The sequence below is a fragment of the Psittacula echo genome (assembly GCF_963264785.1).
Source record: "Psittacula echo genome assembly, chromosome: Z".
Taxonomy (NCBI): Eukaryota; Metazoa; Chordata; class Aves; order Psittaciformes; family Psittacidae; genus Psittacula; species Psittacula echo.
Genome location: NC_137742.1, coordinates 4,452,334 through 4,469,512, shown reverse-complemented (window position 1 = coordinate 4,469,512; position 17,179 = coordinate 4,452,334). Strand labels below are relative to the sequence as shown.

The window sequence follows — 17,179 nt, the reverse complement described above, 5'->3', positions numbered from 1 at the left end:
AGCACGGAAGTGACGTGAAGCTTGGAAGGAAGCAACGCAGAACACAGCCCTGGGCGGCAGGGCCTGGCCGCTTGGCCTGGCCTGGCCTGGCCTGGCCCGGCCCGGCCCGGCCCGGCCTGGGTGAGGCAGGTCTCCTGTCAGGAGGGGAGCGGGCTTGGGGTAGGCTCAGATATGGGCTCAGACATGGGGCGGCTAGGCTCCTTAGTAAGGGCCTGGGGGGAGGTCGGACTACACGGTAGGATCTTGCTGGGAGGCCAGGCCGTTCCGGAAGTGTTTGAGATGAGGATCGGCCCTCCTACAAGCGCCAGTGGGGGAACAGAATCCTTTATAAAGTGCTGTGTGGAAGCCGGGCTCCTCTACAGGAGCCTGCAAGGAAGCTAGGTTCCCCTGCTGAGGACTGGATGGGAGGCCAGGATCATCTCTAGGAACAGGGGAAGAATCCAAACTTCTCTATAAGGGAGTGGCCAGGCTCCCCCTATAAGGACTGGCAGGGAGGCAAGGCTCATCTATGGAAGCCTAGGAGAGGCCAGGTTCCCCTCCACGGACCTGTGGAGTGGCCAAGCTGTCATATAATGCCCTGCGGGGGGTAGGGAGGAGCAGGCTGCTCCATAGGAGCCTGGGAGGAGGCCAAGCTCCCCTAAAAGGACTGGCAGGGAGGCAAGGCTCAGCTATAGGAGCGTAGGAGGAGGCCCGGTTCCCCTACAGGGACCTGTAGAGGGGCCAGGCTCTGCTATAATGCCGCAGGGGTGGAGGGGGGTGGGGAGGCAGGCTCCTTCATAGGAGTCTGGGAGAAGGCCAGGTGGCTCTCTAAGAGTCTGTCGGGAGGACAAGCTGCTGCTAGAGTGAATGCGAGGTGAGAAATCAAGCCCCTGCTACCGAGGATGGGGAGTGTGAGGTCTCTTCTTTCTACTTGTGCCGTAGCAGGACCTGGAAGTGCCATTGGAGCGAGGCAGCCTGTCCTGCACTGCCTGAGGCATCTCCAGCCACAGCGAGGCTCCAGGCTCAGCCTGGGAGACCAGGCGTCACTGACGGATGGATGAGACCCTGCAGAGCCCAGTCCCTCCTTGCAGAAGACATTGAATTTGAGGACCTAATGATCTTGAACAGGTAATGTCCATTCTCTTAGGCCTTGTACTTTTGCCTTGAGAAGACCCTTTGTTATCAACATCATCTGTAATTTATAATACCTGTGGGAAAGGTACATTGTGCATGGGTCAAGGCAGAGGTGATCCTGACCAGGAGCCCATTGCACGTTATGGAGCTGGTGATCCCCTGAGCAGGCACAGGGCTGGTCTGCACTGTGCAAGCCCTGTGGCTGCAGGAGGAGCTTGGCCATCTCATGGTACCAGGGGGTTTATAGGCAGTGCCATCGTGATACTGACCCTTGTACCAGCTGCCTGGCCCTGCCTGTATCTGGAAATGCAGCAAGTTCTCATGTGAACTTCCTTCATGAATAATGCTGTTTTCTTGTGGTGCTTTATGTGTTAGCTCATAAGACCAAGAAGGAAGAGCTGTAATTTTGCCTGAAGGCAGGGTGCCCAGCATCTGAAGGGACATAAGATTTACATGCTACCTGTATCCCACTTCTTATTCTCTCTTATTAAAGCAGCTGCGGCCTCTGTGTCTGTAGGGGGAAGGCAGGAGCTGTGCAGCTGGTTATCAGAGTCTCTTGTTAGGCCCTTCACTTCTATGGGTGTCTGGGAGGAGGACAGACCCCTCTAGAGAGGCCTGTGAGGAAACTCAGCCTGACTCTAGGGGCCCAGGGGGAGGCTAAAGTCTTGGCGTGTTCTGTCCCAAGCCTGTCCTGCTATTGAGCAAGTAGGAAGTAAAGGCTGAGCAAGGATATGCTCTTGTAGGCTTCCCCTCAGGAGAAGGAACTTGAACATCCTAGGGTGCTTTGAAGGCGTACCAGCCCTAGCCTAGACAAAAAAGTGAGTATGACATCTTTCAGAAGAAAGATAGCCACCACGCAAGTCTCAAAACTTACTCTTAAAAGATGTATGTGAGAACTAAGACTACAGCAGGGTCCTTCAGCGGAATATTTGTACACTTGGTCTTTCAGAAATGAAAATGGACTGCCAATTCCTTGGCATGTACACTTTGCACAGTCCGTTGTAATGCAGCAGGAGAGATCTTTAAGCTCACTGTCATCTTCTCCGCACAAGGAAAGACACGCATTGGCTTAGACATGCACTGAAGTCACGCAGATTCAACTTGAAGAACGCATACATTAGCAGCTCCTGCTGCTCCAGAGTTAGTCACCTGGCACCAGGTTTAAACAGCTGAACTGTGTGCTGGTCCCCTTATCCTCCATCCCTGTGTCATAAGGTACTGAAGAGCTTCTTTAGCAATGCTGCACATGAGGAGATGAGAGAGACCAGCAGTCCTGCAGCACATGAGCTTCTGAATCAAAGCCATGATCATGTACATGGTAACAAAAAAACCAAGAAATTTGAGGAGATACAGACAGAAAATGAGTTTCAGGGCTGCAGCCCAACATTAATAACTATGTTTATTTCCAGTGGTACATAGTCACAACAAGTCCAAGGGACTTCTTTTCCAGAAGTTAATCAAATGAGGGTGTGCAGAGCCTACCAGGCACGAGCGATACCATGAACCTAAAAATCTGCAAGCCCCTCATTGGAGAGGTGGTTGAAGAGCTGAGCAACTTCTCCAGATCCTCAGCAACACTGCAGGGTTAAGGTTTGTGGCAGCACAGCCTCTCATTGGGTAGCTGCGCTGTGGACTGCTGCACCAGGCAAGATGCAAATCAGCTTCCAGTATCAGCACTTAAACCTGGAGCACATCTACAGCTAGGCCAGGCACGCAGTGTATTGTTAGTGCTCCTCTAAGTAAGCTCCCTGGAAGACATTGACAAAATTGACCCTAAATTGCAAGTTTAATCACCATTAATGAAGGACTTTAGAAACAGGGAAAAGCTTAACCTGAGATCTGAGTGGGATGTATATGCCCTAAACATAAGCCAGTTTCCCAAAGCATTGTGCAGCAGTCCCCTCAGCACGTATGACTTCTTGGTTATCTCCAGCCTCTTCCAGATGGCTGCACATTGGAAGAACTTCAAATCAAAAACTTTTTCTGACACAGATAGCCTCTGCGTCTGGGTCCATCACTTAGATTCCTTTTCTTCCCCCGAGTGTGAAGATGGGATATCTGTCCAAGCAGTTAGCTGATCAAAGGCACAGATTTGTAATAGGCACTTTCTGAATGTGCGAATAATTATCTGAGTCCTCAAATACTTTGCTGGAACGGAGAAGCACTTCAGCTCTGTGTGGCTGCTGTGAGAAATGGTCTCTAGGTAAAAAATTAAGCTCGAGGTAGACACGTCAGTGAAACAGCTCTTTATTAATGTTTTTGCAAAAACAGGTATCCTAGTAAGTAGGCACACACAGCAGAAGCAGAACTATGATTTATATTTCCTATCCCATCCACAAGTTCCCTCCCTTGTTTCCTCATTGGTTGGGTACTCCAAGGTTTACAGCCTATTCAGTGCTTATAATCTATATGCTAATTGTCCCGCCTCTGTTTATACCTCCATGTACTCGACTTTATACTCCCTTTCCTCTCACTTGTTAACCACATCATTATTAACCACATAATCCTTTTCTGGTTCAATTTTGTAACTCTGTGGCAGACATATGGTACCCCAACTTACTGTTTAACCAGCCTGCACTGGCTTAGTTTGTACATGGAGAGTATTCTTTTTAACCTCGGAGTGAATCTTTCGTCTAGAGATGACATTGGCTTTAACCACAGAGTGTGTCTTTTTGAGTTACTAGATCTCAAACCCTTTGTTTCGTTCCCTCAGTAACTTAGCGCCAGCCCCAGGATTGAAAACTCTTAATATTGCAAAGCCTTAACATGTCATGGTTTAAACCCTGTTGTCAGTTAGCCACACAGTCCACTCCCCGCCAGCCCCGCCCTTTCTTCCCCCCCTCCCCCGCTCCCGGAGGGATGGGGAGGAGAATGGAAAGAATGTAACTGCCACGGGTTGAGGAAGGAACAGCCCAGTAACTAAGGTATAACACAAACCACTACTGCTACCACCAATAATAATAATAATAAGGGAAATAACAAGGGAAGAGAATACAATACCACTCGTCAGAAACCAGCCTGACCGAGCAGTGAGCCAGCCCTTCCGGGTAACTCCCAGTTACATCCCGGGCATGATGTGCTGTGGTATGGAATACCTCTTTGGCTAGTTTTTTGGGTCAAGTGTCCTGTCTCTGCTTCCTCCCGGCTTCCCCTCCTCCCTGGCAGAGCATGAGATTCACAATGTCCTTGGTCGGACTAAACATTTGAGCAGTAACTAAAACCATCGGTGTTATCAGTGCTGTTCCCAGGACGAAAGTCAAAAACATCAGCGCTGCACCAGCTACTAAGAAGGAGAAAAATGACTGCTACTGCTGAACCCAGGACAAATCTTGATCTTAAAGCTCTAATATTGGAAAGCCTTAATATTGCAAAGGCCCATCCCCAGTTATGTGAAAACAACACTGTTTCTCTCACAATTCCCCCTTTCTCTTATTTACACTCGTTTTGGTTTTTGCACTTTCTGTAAAGAATTGCCCTGTATGTCGCTTCCATTCCGAATAACATAGTTTCACATTTTTTATCTAAAGATAGGCTGTTCCTAAAATACTTCTCTTTACTCTATGCCTTGAGGAGTTTGTTTCCCTCTGAAATGCCAGGGTAAACGGAATTGCCAATTGAACAATTGCGCAGGATCTCATCCAGTTTGGAGCATGTGCAGACCTTGGGATTTTTTTTTTTCCCACAGTACCAACCTAACTCTGCTCTGGGAATTTTTATCGCTGAGTAGTTTCCTGCATTGTCCTCAGTGAGATCTGCCTGTGGTTTTAATTCTCCTAGAATTCTCCTGGTAGCATTCACAGCCTGTCACGAGAGACAAGCTTTACGGTTACCAGATGCTGCGGAGCAAAATCAGGAGGCACCCTGATGTCTTTGTACCACAGAGCAGGGAATAAGGGTGAAGAGGGACTTACAGTTTTTGTTTCACCAGGCAGCCTTTTCCTGGTACAGTGCGATAATGTACATCTTTGCTTGTCGGTCTCAAGTCCATCCTAATGGAAAAGGAACTACCTGTGCCACAGGTCGCCCTGAAGCACATGCATAACAATTGCTTCTATTCAAACTGTTCACTGTATATTTGACCCATTCTACCCAGGCATTTGTATTCCTATATCCTGTTTCTATTTCAAACATCTACTTCAAATCTTTAACTGCAATTACATTCACTATCTTAGGATTCTTTGGTGCAGTCCATGTCCCCACCGATGGAGGAATGCTGGTGTCCACAGCCTGGCCATATTTGTTGCTCTTTGGCTCCCAAGCCACTATTCTAAACCTAGCAATTGAATCCCCTCCTGTCACATCTGCCCCCAGGCCATGAACTTGCCTTACTTCCCCACCAGCACTTGCAACAGCAAGTGCTACGCAACCACACTCTAAACCCCCACAGTCAGGTTCCGTGTGACCATTAAACATCGTAATTTTACTTTCTAGCAATTTTCCCTAAGCACTGGGTGAGATCCACCCATTAAAGGCAGTTGTAAACCAAACATCACTCCACCCAGGACAAGGTGATTGCCAGTATGGTTGGACATAATACTCTGGGTATAAATATTTCCCGCAACTTACTGTTTAACCAGCCTGCACTAGTTTAGTTGCATAGGTTGTACGTAGATAGCATTCTTTTTCACCACAGGGTGTGTCTTTCATCTAGAGATGACACTGTCTTTAACCACAGAGCGTGTCTTTTGGAATAAGTATACCTCGAACCATTTCCTTCGTTTCCTTAGGAACTTAACCCCAGACCTAGTATTGAAAACCCTTCTTATTGCAAAGCCTTACTATTGATCTTAAAGCTTAATACTGTAAAGCCCCATCCCCAATTATGTGAAAACAACACTGTTTCTCTCACAGCTGGGAGTAACGGGAAACACCACCACAGTGGCCAGACCAACAGTGTCTTCTGCCTGGAGAACCTACAAACAGGATCAACAGCATCTAGTGATGTAGCTGTCAACTGTGGCATTATCAGGCTCACCTGAAACAGAGAGCACAAAAAAATTAGGTCTGCTTCTGAGAAGTGCTCATTACAAGACTCTACACACGACAGAAACACTGGCCACCTGTGTTAAAGGGATGGGAGGCAGTGGTGGATGAGGCTGCAAGAGATGTCTTGATTCTATGATTCTATGATTTGCTGAACAACCAAAGCATTTTAGCAAGTTCCATCACTAAGTGCCACAGGGAATCATATAGCCCATGGTGCTGAATCAGGGAAAGGCCCCAACTGCAGAGAATGGTGGGATCCCAAGCTTGGACATCCTTAACCTCCAGAAATGCCTACATACAGGGTTTCGATCAGAACTTCTCCTTAGTGAAACTTTATCTCCAAAGTCAGAGTCCAGCTTCCCAGGAGATTTCAGGGGGGACCGGACTTCACCTAAACCATTCCCTTTAGACAGCTAAAGCTCGTGATCTGATGGGGAAGAGCAAAAGCAGAGTTCTTCTGTGGAGCCAGAAGCAACATAAAGCAAGTAATTCTGGCACACTGGTCGGGGTGGGTAGAGGTGCCCTCCTGCACAGTAGAAAAGACAGAGCTGAGGATCTGCGTGGCTCTGGGACTCCCAGTGCCCTGGCTCTGTGCTTCCCAGCTGCACTCCCAGAGCTGGTGGGAAGGCAAGAGGTTAGGCCAGCCTGGGCTTTATGGAGACCTGATACCAAGGCACGTCATGGTGGGCTGACACGAAGCCAGAAGGCACTGCGGAAATAGGTGATCCGCTCGCACTCCTGGGTCTCAAAGAACTGAAACGACACAGACAAACCGGCCCTGTAAGAAGATAGCAAGTCTCCTCTATTCTGATCTCTTCTCATCCCACTACAAAGATCTCTGTCCACAGCAAGGAGCAGATGATGTTGGTCTTTTGCAAGAAACACAGTAACCATGAGTCATAGAATCATAGAACCAACTAGGATGGAAAAGACCTCGTCCAGAGAAGAAGTCATCCCTTTACACACCCAGGTACTTCAAAGATGAGTGTTTAGGTCAGGAAGGTCTGCAGGACTGATGTGGAAGAGGTCACTCAGCACACCACTACCTCTGCGGAGACGAAGCCAGCTTCCTGAAGGCACTGCATGTTCCCTAGGTACCCCATGGTCCTGCAGTCCCAGCTGACTTCTCTCCCACAACTATGGAGTAATAAAAAAGCATTGGGGATCTATGAAAGCAACGTGTCTTGACTGGTTGTCTTCTTTCTCTTTCCTGCCCATCCCTTTTCCAGGCAGCTTTAAGCCCAAATCTTTTGAAAGGTGCTGCCTGGTGTAGCTCGATTTCATGAGTCTTTACACATTTCCCTGAAAGACAGCCTTCCATCCCACATGTACATATGCACTTGTTATCACTTACTGTTTGCAAGCTTACAGCAGACATTTTTGCCGTCCCTGTCCGTAGAATCACAGAATCATAAAACAGTTAGGGTTGGAAAGTACCATAAGATCATCTAGTTCCAACCCTCCTGCCATGGGCAGGGACACCTCACACTAAACCATGCCACCCAAGACTGCTTCCTACCTGGCCTTGAACGCTGCCAGGGATGGAGCATTCACAACTTCCTTGGGCAACCCATTCCAGTGCCTCACCACCTTCACAGTAGAGAAATTCTTCCTTGTATCTAACCTAAACTTCTCCTGTGTAAGTTTGAAGCCATTACCCCTTGTCCTTTCACTACAGTCCCTAATGAAGAGTCCCTCCCCAGCATCCTTGTAGGCCCCTTTGAGAAACTGGAAGCTGCTAGGAGGCCTCCACGCAGCCTTTTCTTCTCCAAGGATGAACAGCTGCTACTCTCTCAGCCTGTCTTCCTATGGGAGGTGCTCCAGCCCCCTTGTCATCCTCATGGTCCTCCTCTGGACTAGCCCCAACAGATCCACGTCCTTTTTATGATGAGGACAACAGAACTGTATGCAGTACTCCAAGTGAGGTCTCACGAGAGCAGAGTAGAGGAGCCGGATCACCTCCTTCGACCCTTGGTTACGCATCACAGACAGATAACGAGACACGTGTCAGCAGCAAAGCAGCATTGTGGTCCTCTCGCCACCAACTCTGGACTTCCCTAGCACTTGCTGGAAGTCCTGTTCAGATCATTTTGCTATGTGACAGTCTGCTTTAGACTGATACATCCACTCAGAGGGGTTCCCATGCTACCATGTGAGATACATGGTGAAGGGCTGCTGGCACACTGGCTTCACATGGAGACTGCTTCAGCCAGCTTGCATCCCAGTGTGCCAGCACCTTCCACTGCAAACTCATTTAAAGTCCTTCAGAGTCTCAGAGTCTGCTAGGTGGTGTCGTGGCTGTAGGATACCCTGGCCTTAAGTCACTGAGTACCCAGGGATGACCACGGATGTTCAGGATAATGGCCACACCAAACGCACAAGCAGGTTAATGGGCCAAAAGGTCACTACTTTGATTCTGTTAATTTGAAAAGGTAGTGGAAGGAAAAACAAGACCAAAAAAAATAGTGGAAACCTTGAAGTGCTGGAACCTTAAATGCAGAAGGCAAGCTGAAGACACACACCGGGTTAGCTGCAACACGTCCTGCTGCATCACTGCCAGGGCAGCACAGAGAAGGCAGATCTGTGCCATCCCGGACCTCTGCAGTCAGGAGTGGACGTCGAGAGGACCACACTGCTATGTGAAAGCTTTTGGGGGCTTTTACCTCACAAGCTTTGACATGCTCTTTCTGCCATTCTTCCCGGATCTTCTCCAGTGTGGTAACGCTCTGCTGGTAACTCCTGCCTTTGAGAGAAATCACACTCTCATCTGATTAACAGTGATTAAAAAGACCCTTTGCTAGAAGGCAGTACATGAAACCTGAATTGGCAGGGACGTCAGGAGGAAAGCAGCAGTAATGTGTGAGCTCAGCTATGGATGTGCACTGCAAGGAAGTGCAGAGCTGCGCAGCAAGATGGAGGGTCATGCCACAGGGAAATGGTGGGAACAACCTTGGTAGGGCTATGCAGGCTTCTCCACTTCTGCTATGTTGGGCATGAGCTCCTGAGGAGCCAGCCCTGACGCAGGAGCTGGAGCTCACTCAAGAGCCATGCCATGACTTCACACCCCCTGCCCCAGGAAACACTCCCGTCACCCTTCAAATCCTGCCTTTCCACACTCACCAGAGTCCTCTGGTGTTGAATTCGTTTGAGCCAGCTTGAGGAACAGCTGCCAAAAATGGGAGAGAGAAGAAAGCTAGAGGAGATACGACCTTCATCGCCAATGGTATTGAAGCCCAGCTAGAGAACATTGCCAGCCCAACCCCATCTAACCCCCAAAGCCAGAGCTGGGAGAAGAGTTATGGAGCAGGAGAGCTCCAAGAACATACACCCTTCCTCATCCTGCCCCATGGCCACCCATCTCTCTATACCTTCTCCTGCTGCTTCTGTGTAACCACGTTTGTGTTGTGGAGTACGGCTTGTTCCGCCTCATCCTTATGCCTGCAGCAGTGCTCATAAAAGCGCTTGGCCTAGGAGAGCCAACAAACAGGACAGGAGCCTGTTAGCAAGCAATGAGTTGCTAATACAGCTCATGCAGGTAGCTCTGGAGGAAAACAGCCTCCAAGTGAAGAGGTGGCCACAGGGTGCCTGCAGAGCAGGGGACAGCACACAAGGCCCCCAGTGCCCTGCTGCTTGGGTAAAACAGACCTCACAAGACAAGCTGCTCTTCATTTGGCATGAAAAGCTCATAGCAATCGAGTCCTTGACATCCAAATCACTCTTATCCAACCGTGCAAGGCTGCTACCAGCCATGTCCCTGGTGTACTCTTCAGTTTTTCACAGCACGCTATGCAGACTTAAATGTGACGGTCTTCCTCTGCTGCAACTCTTGATGTAGTGTCTGCAGGAGTTGCAGCAGAGGAAGACTCTCATATTTAAGACTGCGCCAGCACTCTGCGTGTGTGTTAGCAGTGTTAAACCATATAGCAAGAAAGAGCAGCATGTTTGCTTTACCTCCATGGTCTTGTCGTACTGCAGATTCCTGGTTTTGTGAATCGCCTCCATTATCAGCTCTATCTGTGAAGACAACAGAGCCAGTGTCAACACATCAGTGACCATCAAAGCTCCACGATGGACCATGTGGCTTAGGAAAGGAAGAGGCACAAGCCAAACTCAGATGGCCGTAAGGACCTATGTCCACCTAAAGCATCTTCACAAAACCCACCTTTTATACTTCTAGATAAGCCTCCACCTGTCTATGCAAAGGAACCAATATATAGTGCAGTATCATCTCCATATAATCTAGGAAAATTGGGAAGCCCACTCCCTTCTGCTAGGTCCAAAATTACAGCAGTTTTCCCTCATCTTCCAGACAAAGGAATCTCAAGCCAGAAGAGGTTAAAAGGCTTGCCATTTTTAGAAAACCCTATGGACATCATGCAACACTCTATATATGAGATATATGCATATATGCTTTAAGACCATTCGTGGTTGAGGCTGGAGTCTCTGGAGCTGAGCCCCTGCGATAGCCGGCCCCAAAAGACACCCAAAGGAGAAGATATGACGGTCAGAAGAAGGAAGTCAGAGGTTCAGCAGCAGAGTTGCAACACATAGGAAGGAGCTCAGGACTTCCCAGCAGCAGCAGGCATCCTTGAAGCAGCGGCGCCTTCCAGCAGGGGACTGGGGCATGGTGGGAAGCACGAGCCAGGAACCAGGATCCATCACCAAGGATGGTGATGGATTGACACCCTGACCTTCTTTCGATTCAGTTTTTGCTTTTCCCTGAATTCCTTCATTTTCTTTGCTTCTTTTCAAAGGGTTTGTGAAACCTTGTCTCGCACTGTCTATCTCTGCGAAGAAAAGAAAGTTTCCTGTATAGAGAGAGATTTATATATACAAATATATATGTGAATATATATATATACACATACACACATACATGAAAAGACTCCATTGCACAAATCAACTGTTGTAGCTGCATCAAAGTGATCCCATAGCACGCCTCCATTTCCAGAAACATAAAAAAGCAGCAGGACTTCTGAAGCGGCATCCAAGCAGCATTGCCTATGTGAGGGTCAGTCCTGCTGGGGGCCACTTTTCACTGTAAAAAATCTAGTATCAAGAAGTTCTTCAAGCAAGCACAGTCACTTCATGCGTGGCTCCAGCCATGCCCTGCCACCAACTAAAATCATGGAACCACAGCCACAAAATAAAACTTGTTCTGCAATCGCAGCCATAGCTGACACTTAGATCTGACCCTTGTTTTACAGAAGAGTGGTCAATTAATTCACCAGTTTATTCTCAAAGGGCTTTGACAGCCAGGACTTCACTGGCACCGCTCTCTGTGGTGCAGTGTACAACACGGAAGAGGTTTGGCAATAAAGAGAAACATTTCCAATTTGACCCGGCTCTGAGGCAAGATAGTTCAGTTCAGATCATTCCACAAACTACTGAAACCCAGGCAGGGACACCTTCCACTAGACCAGGTTGCGCTCAGCCCTGTCCAGCCTGGCCTTGAACACTGCCAGGGATGGGATGTGTCTTTTTAGATAGGCACACACCCCCCGATCTAACTGCTTCCAGCAGCAGACAAACAAACACGGAGACAAACATGGCCTAGAGCTGACACCCTCTCTGCCGCTTTAAACCCACTCAGGAAAAGCCCCGAACACAAGACAAAGTGCTGATGAACGCCCCCATGGCGTGTAACAACCCCACAGACTCCTTCCCCCTCTCTAAGCTCACTGGACCACCACAGCTCGGAGGCCGCAGGGCCAGCCCGGACGAGGACCGGAGGAACCTCACCCAGAGCCGATCCCCACCGTCTCCCCACACCTTGGGCCTGCTCTGCAGCACCACCAAGCCGCGGCAACGGCGGATGCAGGCGGAAGTGGGGGGAGATGCTGACACCACCCCCACCCGCTCCCTTCCAGTCAGCAGCACGGAAGTGACGTGAAGCTTGGAAGGAAGCAACGCAGAACGCAGCCCTGGGCGGCAGGGCCTGGCCGCTTGGCCTGGCCTGGCCTGGCCTGGCCCGGCCCGGCCCGGCCCGGCCTGGGTGAGGCAGGTCTCCTGTCAGGAGGGGAGCGGGCTTGGGGTAGGCTCAGATATGGGCTCAGACATGGGGCGGCTAGGCTCCTTAGTAAGGGCCTGGGGGGAGGTCGGACTACACGGTAGGATCTTGCTGGGAGGCCAGGCCGTTCCGGAAGTGTTTGAGATGAGGATCGGCCCTCCTACAAGCGCCAGTGGGGGAACAGAATCCTTTATAAAGTGCTGTGTGGAAGCCGGGCTCCTCTACAGGAGCCTGCAAGGAAGCTAGGTTCCCCTGCTGAGGACTGGATGGGAGGCCAGGATCATCTCTAGGAACAGGGGAAGAATCCAAACTTCTCTATAAGGGAGTGGCCAGGCTCCCCCTATAAGGACTGGCAGGGAGGCAAGGCTCATCTATGGAAGCCTAGGAGAGGCCAGGTTCCCCTCCACGGACCTGTGGAGTGACCAAGCTGTCATATAATGCCCTGCGGGGGGTAGGGAGGAGCAGGCTGCTCCATAGGAGCCTGGGAGGAGGCCAAGCTCCCCTAAAAGGACTGGCAGGGAGGCAAGGCTCAGCTATAGGAGCGTAGGAGGAGGCCCGGTTCCCCTACAGGGACCTGTAGAGGGGCCAGGCTCTGCTATAATGCCGCAGGGGTGGAGGGGGGTGGGGAGGCAGGCTCCTTCATAGGAGTCTGGGAGAAGGCCAGGTGGCTCTCTAAGAGTCTGTCGGGAGGACAAGCTGCTGCTAGAGGGAATGCGAGGTGAGAAATCAAGCCCCTGCTACCGAGGATGGGGAGTGTGAGGTCTCTTCTTTCTACTTGTGCCGTAGCAGGACCTGGAAGTGCCATTGGAGCGAGGCAGCCTGTCCTGCACTGCCTGAGGCATCTCCAGCCACAGCGAGGCTCCAGGCTCAGCCTGGGAGACCAGGCGTCACTGACGGATGGATGAGACCCTGCAGAGCCCAGTCCCTCCTTGCAGAAGACATTGAATTTGAGGACCTAATGATCTTGAACAGGTAATGTCCATTCTCTTAGGCCTTGTACTTTTGCCTTGAGAAGACCCTTTGTTATCAACATCATCTGTAATTTATAATACCTGTGGGAAAGGTACATTGTGCGTGGGTCAAGGCAGAGGTGATCCTGACCAGGAGCCCATTGCACGTTATGGAGCTGGTGATCCCCTGAGCAGGCACAGGGCTGGTCTGCACTGTGCAAGCCCTGTGGCTGCAGGAGGAGCTTGGCCATCTCATGGTAACAGGGGGTTTATAGGCAGTGCCATCGTGATACTGACCCTTGTACCAGCTGCCTGGCCCTGCCTGTATCTGGAAATGCAGCAAGTTCTCATGTGAACTTCCTTCATGAATAATGCTGTTTTCTTGTGGTACTTTATGTGTTAGCTCATAAGACCAAGAAGGAAGAGCTGTAATTTTGCCTGAAGGCAGGGTGCCCAGCATCTGAAGGGACATAAGATTTACATGCTACCTGTATCCCACTTCTTATTCTCTCTTATTAAAGCAGCTGCGGCCTCTGTGTCTGTAGGGGGAAGGCAGGAGCTGTGCAGCTGGTTATCAGAGTCTCTTGTTAGGCCCTTCACTTCTATGGGTGTCTGGGAGGAGGACAGACCCCTCTAGAGAGGCCTGTGAGGAAACTCAGCCTGACTCTAGGGGCCCAGGGGGAGGCTAAAGTCTTGGCGTGTTCTGTCCCAAGCCTGTCCTGCTATTGAGCAAGTAGGAAGTAAAGGCTGAGCAAGGATATGCTCTTGTAGGCTTCCCCTCAGGAGAAGGAACTTGAACATCTTAGGGTGCTTTGAAGGCGTACCAGCCCTAGCCTAGACAAAAAAGTGAGTATGACATCTTTCAGAAGAAAGATAGCCACCACGCAAGTCTCAAAACTTACTCTTAAAAGATGTATGTGAGAACTAAGACTACAGCAGGGTCCTTCAGCGGAATATTTGTACACTTGGTCTTTCAGAACTGAAAATTGACACCGATTCCTTGGCATGTGCACTTTGCACAGTCCGTTGTAATGCAGCAGGAGAGATCTTTAAGCTCACTGTCATCTTCTCCGCACAAGGAAAGACACGCATTGGCTTAGACATGCACTGAAGTCACGCAGATTCAACTTGAAGAACGCATACATTAGCAGCTCCTGCTGCTCCAGAGTTAGTCACCTGGCACCAGGTTTAAACAGCTGAACTGTGTGCTGGTCCCCTTATCCTCCATCCCTGTGTCATAAGGTACTGAAGAGCTTCTTTAGCAATGCTGCACATGAGGAGATGAGAGAGACCAGCAGCCCTGCAGCACATGAGCTTCTGAATCAAAGCCATGATCATGTACATGGTAACAAAAAAACCAAGAAATTTGAGGAGATACAGACAGAAAATGAGTTTCAGGGCTGCAGCCCAACATTAATAACTATGTTTATTTCCAGTGGTACATAGTCACAACAAGTCCAAGGGACTTCTTTTCCAGAAGTTAATCAAATGAGGGTGTGCAGAGCCTACCAGGCACGAGCGATACCATGAACCTAAAAATCTGCAAGCTCCTCATTGGAGAGGTGGTTGAAGAGCTGAGCAACTTCTCCAGATCCTCAGCAACACTGCAGGGTTAAGGTTTGTGGCAGCACAGCCTCTCATTGGGTAGCTGCGCTGTGGACTGCTGCACCAGGCAAGATGCAAATCAGCTTCCAGTATCAGCACTTAAACCTGGAGCACATCTACAGCTAGGCCAGGCACGCAGTGTATTGTTAGTGCTCCTCTAAGTAAGCTCCCTGGAAGACATTGACAAAATTGACCCTAAATTGCAAGTTTAATCACCATTAATGAAGGACTTTAGAAACAGGGAAAAGCTTAACCTGAGATCTGAGTGGGATGTATATGCCCTAAACATAAGCCAGTTTCCCAAAGCATTGTGCAGCAGTCCCCTCAGCACGTATGACTTCTTGGTTATCTCCAGCCTCTTCCAGATGGCTGCACATTGGAAGAACTTCAAATCAAAAACTTTTTCTGACACAGATAGCCTCTGCGTCTGGGTCCATCACTTAGATTCCTTTTCTTCCCCCGAGTGTGAAGATGGGATATCTGTCCAAGCAGTTAGCTGATCAAAGGCACAGATTTGTAATAGGCACTTTCTGAATGTGCGAATAATTATCTGAGTCCTCAAATACTTTGCTGGAACGGAGAAGCACTTCAGCTCTGTGTGGCTGCTGTGAGAAATGGTCTCTAGGTAAAAAATTAAGCTCGAGGTAGACACGTCAGTGAAACAGCTCTTTATTAATGTTTTTGCAAAAACAGGTATCCTAGTAAGTAGGCACACACAGCAGAAGCAGAACTATGATTTATATTTCCTATCCCATCCACAAGTTCCCTCCCTTGTTTCCTCATTGGTTGGGTACTCCAAGGTTTACAGCCTATTCAGTGCTTATAATCTATATGCTAATTGTCCCGCCTCTGTTTATACCTCCATGTACTCGACTTTATACTCCCTTTCCTCTCACTTGTTAACCACATCATTATTAACCACATAATCCTTTTCTGGTTCAATTTTGTAACTCTGTGGCAGACATATGGTACCCCAACTTACTGTTTAACCAGCCTGCACTGGCTTAGTTTGTACATGGAGAGTATTCTTTTTAACCTCGGAGTGAATCTTTCGTCTAGAGATGACATTGGCTTTAACCACAGAGTGTGTCTTTTTGAGTTACTAGATCTCAAACCCTTTGTTTCGTTCCCTCAGTAACTTAGCGCCAGCCCCAGGATTGAAAACTCTTAATATTGCAAAGCCTTAACATGTCGTGGTTTAAACCTTGTTGTCAAGTTAGCCACACAGTCCACTCCCCGCCAGCCCCACCCTTTCTTCCCCCCCTCCCCCGCTCCCGGAGGGATGGGGAGGAGAATGGAAAGAATGTAACTGCCACGGGTTGAGGAAAGAACAGCCGAGTAACTAAGGTATAACACAAACCGCTACTGCTACCACCAATAATAATAATAATAAGGGAAATAACAAGGGAAGAGAATACAATACCACTCGTCAGAAACCAGCCTGACCAAGCAGTGAGCCAGCCCTTCCGGGTAACTCCCAGTTACATCCCGGGCATGATGTGCTGTGGTATGAAATACCTCTTTGGCTAGTTTTTTGGGTCAAGTGTCCTGTCTCTGCTTCCTCCCGGCTTCCCCTCCTCCCTGGCAGAGCATGAGACTCACAATGTCCTTGGTCAGACTAAACATTTGAGCAGTAACTAAAACCATCGGTGTTATCAGTGCTGTTCCCAGGACGAAAGTCAAAAACATCAGCGCTGCACCAGCTACTAAGAAGGAAAAAAATGACTGCTACTGCTGAACCCAGGACAAATCTTGATCTTAAAGCTCTAATATTGGAAAGCCTTAATATTGCAAAGGCCCATCCCCAGTTATGCGAAAACAACACTGTTTCTCTCACAATTCCCCCTTTCTCTTATTTACACTCGTTTTGGTTTTTGCACTTTCTGTAAAGAATTGCCCTGTATGTCGCTTCCATTCCGAATAACATAGTTTCACATTTTTTATCTAAAGATAGGCTGTTCCTAAAATACTTCTCTTTACTCTATGCCTTGAGGAGTTTGTTTCCCTCTGAAATGCCAGGGTAAACGGAATTGCCAATTGAACAATTGCGCAGGATCTCATCCAGTTTGGAGCATGTGCAGACCTTGGGATTTTTTTTTTTCCCACAGTACCAACCTAACTCTGCTCTGGAAATTTTTATCGCTGAGTAGTTTCCTGCATTGTCCTCAGTGAGATCTGCCTGTGGTTTTAATTCTCCTAGAATTCTCCTGGTAGCATTCACAGCCTGTCACGAGAGACAAGCTTTACGGTTACCAGATGCTGCGGAGCAAAATCAGGAGGCACCCTGATGTCTTTGTACCACAGAGCAGGGAATAAGGGTGAAGAGGGACTTACAGTTTTTGTTTCACCAGGCAGCCTTTTCCTGGTACAGTGCGATTATGTACATCTTTGCTTGTCGGTCTCAAGTCCATCCTAATGGAAAAGGAACTACCTGTGCCACAGGTCGCCCTGAAGCACATGCATAACAATTGCTTCTATTCAAACTGTTCACTGTATATTTGACCCATTCTACCCA

At 49.0% G+C, this 17,179-nt stretch overlaps 3 long non-coding RNA genes across 12 annotated transcripts in view; 2 read left to right on the top strand and 1 right to left on the bottom strand.

The window, feature by feature from the left end:
- Positions 1–19: 19 nt before the first annotated feature.
- On the top strand, positions 20–8,747 carry LOC308231359. The gene is made up of 3 exons (XR_013958655.1): positions 20–159; positions 922–1,107; positions 5,965–8,747. It is a non-coding gene; the product is annotated as an uncharacterized lncRNA (long non-coding RNA).
- Positions 1,117–11,788, bottom strand: LOC308231363. Of its 2 annotated transcripts, none has more exons than XR_013958660.1 (3): positions 10,051–11,788; positions 8,763–9,566; positions 1,117–6,088 (listed from the first exon to the last, which is right to left on the bottom strand). It is a non-coding gene; the product is annotated as an uncharacterized lncRNA (long non-coding RNA). The 2 variants fall into 2 exon arrangements; XR_013958661.1 differs by having other exon boundaries at positions 8,763–10,886; positions 10,976–11,788.
- Positions 11,789–11,982: 194 nt separating this feature from the next.
- LOC308231358 overlaps positions 11,983–17,179 on the top strand; it is a 30,692-nt gene continuing 25,495 nt past the window's right edge. For 8 of the 9 annotated variants that reach the window (XR_013958646.1, XR_013958647.1, XR_013958648.1 and 5 more), the window contains exons 1-2: positions 11,983–12,133; positions 12,896–13,081. This is a non-coding gene — a long non-coding RNA (uncharacterized lncRNA). The remainder of the gene's footprint in view (positions 12,134–12,895; positions 13,082–17,179) is intronic. The other variant, XR_013958652.1, reaches the window with a different exon arrangement.